Here is a 9,023-nt window from a genome sequence, read left to right as displayed (position 1 = left end):
GGCTCCTGGGCTCTAGAGCACTCGCTCAGTAGTTATGGCCCACGGGCTTAGTTACTCCATAGCATGTGGGATCTTCCTGGACCAGGGACCAAACCTGTGTCTCCCGCATTGGCAGGTGGATTCTTTACCACTGAGCCACCAGGGGAGCCCCTCCGTGTTGGAATTTGGTGGCTATCCTTTATCAGGCTAAAGGAATTTCCCTCTGTTCCTATTTTGTTAAAAGACTTGCAGATTCTTTTTCATGGACGTCTGTTTCAAATGTCATCAAATTCTCTTTCTGCTTCTTTTGATATATTCTCTCTTTTTTAATCTGGCGAACTACATTGATAAATTTCCTAATGGTGAATTAACCCTGAAGTCCTGAGATAAGCTCTACTCAGTCATGTGTAGTGTGTTAGCCACTCAGTCGTGTCTCACTCTTTGTGACCCCATGGACTGTAGCCCACCAGGCTCCTCTGTCCACGGAATTCTTCAGGCAGGAATATTGGCATGGATAGCCATTCCCTTTTCCAGGGAATCTTCCCAAACCAGGGATTGAATCTTGGTCTCCTGCATTGCAGGCAAATTCTTTACTGTCTGAGCCGCCAGGAAAGCCCATAATGTATTATTTAATATACTGCTGGATTCAATTTTATTATTTAACTGTTTTTGCAAACACATTTAATAAGCCTAATGTGGTCCACTGGAGAAGGGAATGGCAAACCACTTCAGTATTCTTGCCTTTAGAACCCCATGAACAGTATGAAAAGGCAAAATGATAGGATACTGAAAGGAACTCCCCAGGTCAGTAGGTACCCAACACGCTACTGGAGATCAGTGGAGAAATAACTCCAGAAAGAGTGAAGGGATGGAGCCAAAGCAAAAACAATACCCAGTTGTGGATGTGACTGGTGATAGAAGCAAGGTCCGATGCTGTAAAGAGCAATATGGCATGCTGCTGCTGCTGCTAAGTCGCTTCAGTCATGTCCGACTCTGTGCAATCCCATAGACGGCAGCCCACCAGGCTCCCCTGTCCCTGGGATTCTCCAGGCAAGAACACTGGAGTGGGGTGCCATTTCCTTCTCCATAGGAACCTGGAATGTCAGGTCCATGAATCAAGGCAAATTGGAAGTGGTCAAACATGAGATGGCAAGAGTGAACGTCGACATTCTAGGAATCAGAGAACTAAAATGGACTGGAATGGGTGAATTTAACTCAGATGACCATTATATCTACTACTGCGGGCAGGAATCCCTCAGAAGAATTGGAGTACCCATCATGGTCAACAAAAGAGTCCGAAATGCAGTACTTGGATGCAGTCTCAAAAACGACAGATCTCTGTTCATTTCCAAGGCAAACCATTCAATATCACAGTAATCCAAGTCTATGCCCCAATCAGTAATGCTGAAGAAGCTGAAGGTGAACAGTTCTATGAAGACCTACAAGACCTTTTAGAACTAACACCCAAAAAAGATGTCCTTTTCATTATAGGGGACTGGAATGCAGAAGTAGGAAGTCAAGAAACACCTGGAGTAACAGGCAAATTTGGCCTTGGAATGCAGAATAAAGCAGGGCAAAGACTAACAGAGTTTTGCCAAGAGAACGTACTGGTCATAACAAACACTCCCTTCCAACAACACAAGAGAAGACTCTACACATGGACATCACCAGATGGTCAACACTGAAATCAGATTGATTATATTCTTTGCAGCCAAAGATGGAGAAGCTCAATACAGTCAGCAAAAACAAGACCAGGACCTGACGGTGGCTCAGATCATGAACTCCTTATTGCCAAATTCAGACTTAAATTGAAGACAGTAGGGAAAACCACTAGACCATTCAGGTATGACCTAAATCAAATCCCTTATGATGATACAGTGGAAGTGAGAAATAGTTTTAAAGGCCTAGATCTGATAGATAGAGTGCCTGATGAACTATGGAATGAGGTTCATGACACTGTACAGGAGACAGGGATCAAGAACATTCCCATGGAAAAGAAATGCAAAAAAGCAAAACAGCTGTCTGAGGAGGCCTTCCAAATAGCTGTGAAAAGAAGAGAGATGAAAAACAAAGGAGAAAAGGAAAGATATAAGCATCTGAATGCAGAGTTCCAAAGAATAGCAAGGAGATAAAAAAGCCTTCCTCAGCGATCAATGCAAAGAACTAGAGGAAAAGAACAGAATGGGAAAGACTAGAGATCTCTTCAAGAAAATTAGAGATACCAAGGGAATATTTCATGCAAAGATGGGCTTGATAAAGGACAGAAGTGGTATGGACTTAACAAAAGCAGACGATATTAAGAAGAGGTGGCAAGAAAACACAGAAGAACTGTACAAAAAAGATCTTCACGACCCAGATAATCACGATGGTGTGATCACCCATCTAGAGCCAGACATCCTGGAATGTGAAGTCAAGTGGGCCTTAGGAAGCATCACTACAAACAAAGCTAGTGGAGGTGATGGAATTCCAGTTGAGCTATTTCAAATCCTGAAAGATGATGCTGTGAAAGTGCTGCACTCAATATGCCAACACATTTGGAAAACTCAGCAGTGGCCACAGGACTGGAAAAGGTTAGTTTTCATTCCAACCCCAAAGAAAGGCAATGCAAAAGAATGTTCAAACTCCTGCACAATAGCACTCATCTCACACGCTAGTAAAGTAATGCTCAAAATTCTCCAAGTCAGGCTTCAGCAATACATGAACCGTGAACTTCCTGATGTTCAAGCTGGTTTTAGAAAAGGCAGAGGAACCACAGATCAAATTGCCAACATCCGCTGGATCATGGAAAAAGAAAGAGAGTTCCAGAAAAACATCTATTTCTGCTTTATTGACTATGTGGATCACAATAAACTGTGGAAAATTCTGAAAGAGATGGGAATACCAGACCACCTGACCTGCCTCTTGAGAAATCTGTATGCAGGTCAGGAAGCAAGAGTTAGAACTGGACATGGAACAACAGACTGGTTCCAAATAGGAAAAGGAGTACGTCAAGGCTGTATATTGTCACCCTGCTTATTTCACTTATGTGCAGAGTACATCATGAGAAACGCTGGACTGGAAGAAACACAAGCTGGAATCAAGATTGCCGGGAGAAATATCAATAACTTCAGATATGCAGATGACACCACCCTTATGGCAGAAAGTGAAGAGGAACTCAAAAGCCTCTGGAAAAACCATAGCTTTGTTGTATACATATATACACTCTTTTCAAGATTCTGTTCCCGTACAGGTTATTACAGAGTACTGAGGAGAGTTCCCTGTCCTATCCATGGGCTTCCCAGGTGGCGCTACTGGTAAAGAATCTGCCTGCCAATGCAGGAGACGAAAGAGATGTTGGGTTGATCTGTGAGGGGATGCTCTGGAGAAGGAAATGGCAACCCATTCCAGTATTCTTGCCTTGAAAATTCCATGGGTAGAAGAGCCTGGCTTATTATTGATGTATTTTACATATAGTAATGTGTGTAAGTCAATCCCAGTCTCCTGATTTACCACCCCATTAACCCCTTGGTAACCATGTTTTTCTTCATGTGCAACTCTAGTTCTGTTTTGTAAATAGAATCATTTGTACCATTTTTTTTAAGATTCCATATATAAGTAATATCACATGATAGTGGGCTTTCTGTGTCTTGACTTATTTCACTCAGTTGACAGTCTTTAAGTCCGTGCGTGTAGCTGCAAATGGCATTGTTTTGTTCTTTTTACGGCTGAGTAATATTCCCTTGCATATATGTACTACATCTTTACCCATTCCTCTGTTGATGGACATTTAGTTTGCTTCTATGCCCTGCCTATTGTACACAGTGCTGCAATGAACACTGAGGCACATGCATCTTTTCAAATTATGGTTTCCTCTGGATATATGCCCAGTCGTAGGTTGCTGGATCATGTGGCAGCTCTATTTTTAGTTTTTAAAGGAACCTCCATATTGATCTCCATAGTAGTTATACCAATTTACATTGCCACGAACAGCACAGAAGGGTTCCCTTTTCTTCACACCCTCTCCAGCATTTATTGTTTGTAGATTTTTTGATGATGGCCATTCTGACAGGTGTGAGGTGATACTTCATTACACTTTTGATTTACATTTCTCTGATAATTAGTGATGTTGAGCATCTTTTCAAAGTGCCCGTTGGCCATTTGTATGTCTTCTTTGGAGAAATGTCTATTTAGATATTCACCCCATTTTTTGACAGGTTGCTTTCTGGATATTGAGCTGAGAGCTGTTCGTATATTTTGGAAATTAATCCCTTGTGGGTCACTTCATTTGCAATTACTTTCTCCCATTCTGTGGGTTGTCTTTCATTTTGTTTATGGTTTCTTTTACTGTGCAAAAGCTTTTATGTTTGATTAGTTCCCATTTGTTTATTTTCATTTTTATTTTCATTACTCTAGGAGGTGGGGATCTTTTAAAATGACCACTGAGTGTTGAGCCCCGGAAAAGTTGGTGACCTCTACCACAAGCTTGCTATGTTGCTCTCTATTTCTTGCTCGTTTGTAACATGGGACAGAGAACTGGCCTTCCCCTGGTTCACTGTGCATGCCCCTGTTCCCCTCTACACACACTCTGTTTCTGGGGTCTGTAAGGAGTAAATCTTGTGTGACTCCCTTTGTATAAATGGACAACAATCGTGCCTTCAATCAAAACGACCCCAGGGTTTCACTTCCCCAAAGTGTGAGCACGGATACTGAAGGAGCTGCCTGCCAACCAGAGCCGGTGGCTTGTGCCTCCTGATTCAGCAAGTCACTGCACAATCTGAATTTAATACACCAGGTATGGGCCCCCAAACACAAAGAAGAACAGACCCAATAGAACTGGATGTACAAATAGCTAGCTTTTCTACTGCGCATTCCAGGGGCGAGCTTTCATAGCACAAGGGGTCCTCTGAACGGGATGGGTTAGGCCAGGTGGTTTGGGGAGAGCACGTGTTGTGAACATCTGCTTGCTCTTTTAACGTTAGGACTCAAATATTGTGAATTTGTGAGTATGAACAAAAAACACTTTAATAAGAGGGATATTTTAATCATGTCTATTTCAAACTAGTCATTGCTACTCTCAAAAGTTTATGTACCAGGGACTTCCCTGGCAGTCCAGTGTTAAGGACTTCACCTACCAAAGAGGATGTGGGTTTGATCCCTGGTCGAGGAGGTAAGATTCCCACAAGACTAACCAAAAAACTAAAACATAAAACAGAAGCAATATTGTAACATATTCAATAAAGACTTTGTTGTCCACATTAGAAAAATCTTAAAAAAAGCTTGTGTACCTTTATTTTCTATCAGTCACTTTATTAAATTCTTATAAATTTTTAGTTTTTAATTGACTAGGATTTCTAGAAGTGTAATCATATATGAAAAGCTAAATAATTTTATCTCTTCTTTTCAAATATTTATGCCACTCTTTCTACTTTACTGCCTCATTCCTTCAGCTGTAAGCTCTACAAAGGCAAGATATTTTTTCATTGCTCTATAGACTGTTGTACCTAAAACAATTCATAGCAAACACTCAATAAACATGTGCCAAATGAATAAACAAATCAGATAAAATCTTCAAAATAATGTTAAATATTTATGCTAATAGTGGACCTCCTTGTCTAGTTCTTAATTTGAATACTTTAGCAGTTAATAAGTTTGTTGTTAGTTTTTGGCAAATGGACACTGTTACACTTAGATTTCTATTTCTATACCTATTTTGCATAGAGTTTTATTAGGAATAGTTGTTGATTTTCACACACTGCTTTTTTGGGGGTATCTACTGGTACAATCTTATGGGTTTGCTCCCTTATGTTATTGATATAGTAAATTATGTTGATAAAATTAGTAAAAAGTATTAAAGTCCATGGTCTATATAAGGAAAAAGATAAAATCTTAAGGATCAGGAAATGACTATGGAAAGGTAAACCATATTTCTAGAAGGAAAAATTCAATATAGAAATGTCAATCCTTGGTGGCTGCATGGGTCGCCATGGGGATGGGGCTGTTCCCGGGAAGGCTGTGATGGCTTGACAGGTGCGTGACAGTGGGAGCTGCTCTCAGCACAAGCGTGTACGGCAAAGGCAAGAGTAACAGCAGTGCCGTCCCGTCTGACAGCCAGGCCCAGGAGAAGTTAGCACTCTATGTATATGAGTATCTGCTCCATGTAGGAGCTCAGAAATCAGCCCAAACATTTTTATCACAGATAAGATGGGAAAAGATCATCACTTTGGGGTAGCCATCAGGATTCTTACATTCTTGGCGGTGTGTATTTTGGGATCTCTACTGTGCAACTCCACAAAGACGGGAAACATGTGGACATTCAAGTGAAGCAAAAGCCTTCCAGGATTACAATGCTGCAGCAGCTCCCAGCCCAGTGCTAGGGAACATTCCCCCAGGAGATGGCATGCCAGGAGGCCCTGTACCACCAGGGCTCTTTCAGCCCTCTATGTCACCTCAGTACCCGAGAGGGTCCATGGCCCCCGTTGAGGATACTTAACCAGGCACTTGGAGGTGTCCCAGGAAGTCAGCCATTAGTTCCCAGTGGAATGGATCCAACTCGACAACAAGGTCATCCAAATATGGGTAGGCCAATCCAGAGAATGACTCCTCCAAAAGGAATGCTTTGGGTGGCCCCGGAATGCCTGGAATGAACATGGGCCCAGGTGGTGGTGGACCTTGGCGAAACCCAACAAATGCCAATTTAATATTATACTTCTCAGCATCTCCTGGGAATTATGTAGGTCCTCCTGGAGGTGGAGGGCCACCAGGAACACCCATCATGCCTAGTCCAGCAGATTCAACCAACTCTGGAGACAACATGTATACTTTAATGAATGCAATACTTCCAGGATGTAACATCCTAATTTTCCAATGGGCTCTGGGTCAGATGGTCCTGTGGGTGGATGAGGAGGAATGGAGTCACATTACATGAACAGCTCTTTAGACTCAGGAGATATGCACAGTATTTCCAAGAATTCTCCAAATAATATGAGCCTGAGTAATCAGCCAGGCACTCAGAGGGATGATGGCGAAATGGGTGGAAATTCCTTAAATCCTTTTCAGGGTGAGAGTTACTCCCCTAGCATGACAATGAGTATGTGATCCATTACCAAGTCTCCTCACAGAAACCACAGTGAGTCAGCCCTTCACAGAACTACTACGGAAAAAAATTATTCATCACAGTGTATAGTGAAAGGAATCTCAGTCACACCAAACCAACCTTTTTATTTCCTGCTCTCTCCCCTATTTTGTGAAGAAAGTTGGTCCAAACATGATTCGAATAATTGTACGGAGCGGCACATTAGACGTGCCCTCAACTGAACTTTAAATGATTCTCTGTGTATGCATATGTGTGGGAAAGAGAATGTACTGTACTTGTGGTGCAGGAGAGCCAAGAGGAGCCACTCCACATTCAAGGTCAGCAGGGCTGGTGGTGGGGAGGTACCCCTCCTCCAAGGTAACGAGCAGTGGCTGTGCTTTGCTGGAGCAGCTGTGAAGAGATACCCCACGTCCAAGGTAAGAGAAACCCAAGTAAGACGGTAGGTGTTGCAAGAGGGCATCAGAGGACAGACACACTAAAACCAGAATCACAGAAAAATAGTCAATCTAATCACACTAGGACCACAGCCTTGTCTAACTCAGTGAAACTAGGTCATGCCCTGTGGGGCCACCGAAGACGGGCAGGTCATGGTGGAGAGGTCTGACAGAATGTGGTCCACTGGAGAAGGGAATGGCAAACCACTTCAATATTCTTGCCTTGAGAACCCCATGAACAGTAGGAAAAGGCAAAATGATAGGACACTGAAAGAGGGACTCCCCAGGTTGGTAGGTGCCCAGTATGCTACTGGAGATCAGTGGGGAAATAACTCCAGAAAGAAAGAAGGGATGGAGCCAAAGCAAAAACAATAGCCAGCTGTGGATGTGACTGGTGATAGAAGCAAGGTCCGATGCTGTAAAGAGCAATATTGCATAGGAACCTGGAATGTTAGGTCCATGAATCAAGGCAAATTGGATGTGGTCAAACAGGAGACGGCAAGAGTGAACATCGACATTTTAGGAATCAACGAACTAAAACGGACTGGAATGGGTGAATTTAACTCAGATGACCATTATATCTACTACTGTGGGCAAGAATCCCTTAGAAGAAATGGAGTAGCCATCATGGTCAACAAAAGAGTCCGAAATGCAGTACTTGGATGCAGTCTCAAAAATGACAGAATGACCTCTGTTCGTCTCCAAGGCAAACCATTCAATATCACAGTAATCCAAGTCTATGCCCCAATCAGTAATGCTGAAGAAGCTGAAGGTGAACAGTTCTATGAAGACCTACAAGACCTTTTAGAACTAACACCTGAAAAAGATGTCCTTTTCATTATAGGGGACTAGAATGCAAAAGTAGGAAGTGAAGAAACACCTGGAGTAACAGGCAAATTTGGCCTTGGAATGCGGAATAAAGCAGGGCAAAGGCTGATAGAGTTTTGCCAAGAGAACGCACCAGTCATAGCAAACACCCTCTTCCAACAACACAAGAGAAGACTCTACACATGGACATCACCAGATGGTCAACACCGAAATCAGATTGATTATACTCTTTGCAGCCAAAGATGGAGAAGCTCTATACAGTCAGCAAAAACAAGACAGGGAGCTGACTGTGGCTCAGATCATGAACTCCTTATTGCCAAATTCAAACTTAAATTGAAGAAAGTAGGGAAAACACTAGACCATTCAGGTATGACCTAAATCAAATCCCTTATGATTATACAGTGGAAGTGAGAAATAGATTTAAGGGCCTAGATCTGATAGATAGAGTGCCTGATGAACTATGGAATGAGGTTCGTGACATTGTACAGGAGACAGGGATCAAGAACATCCCCATGGAAAAGAAATGCAAAAAAGCAAAACAGCTGTCTGGGGAGGCCTTCCAAATAGCTGTGAAAAGAAGAGAAGTGAAAGGCAAAGGAGAAAAGGAAAGATATAAGCATCTGAATGCAGAGTTCCAAAGAATAGCAAGAAGAGATAAGAAAGCCTTCTTCAACGATCAATGCAAAGAACTAGAGGAAAAGAACAGAATG

General features: G+C 42.4%; 1 pseudogene; it reads left to right on the top strand.

Annotated features, from left to right (window-relative positions):
- Window positions 1-5,858: 5,858 nt before the first annotated feature.
- Window positions 5,859-7,053, top strand: LOC128045521 (single-stranded DNA-binding protein 2-like; annotated as a pseudogene).
- Window positions 7,054-9,023: the final 1,970 nt, after the last annotated feature.

Source organism: Budorcas taxicolor, chromosome 3 (assembly GCF_023091745.1).
Source record: "Budorcas taxicolor isolate Tak-1 chromosome 3, Takin1.1, whole genome shotgun sequence".
Classification (NCBI taxonomy): Eukaryota; Metazoa; Chordata; class Mammalia; order Artiodactyla; family Bovidae; genus Budorcas; species Budorcas taxicolor.
This window is presented reverse-complemented; position numbering and strand designations above follow the sequence as displayed.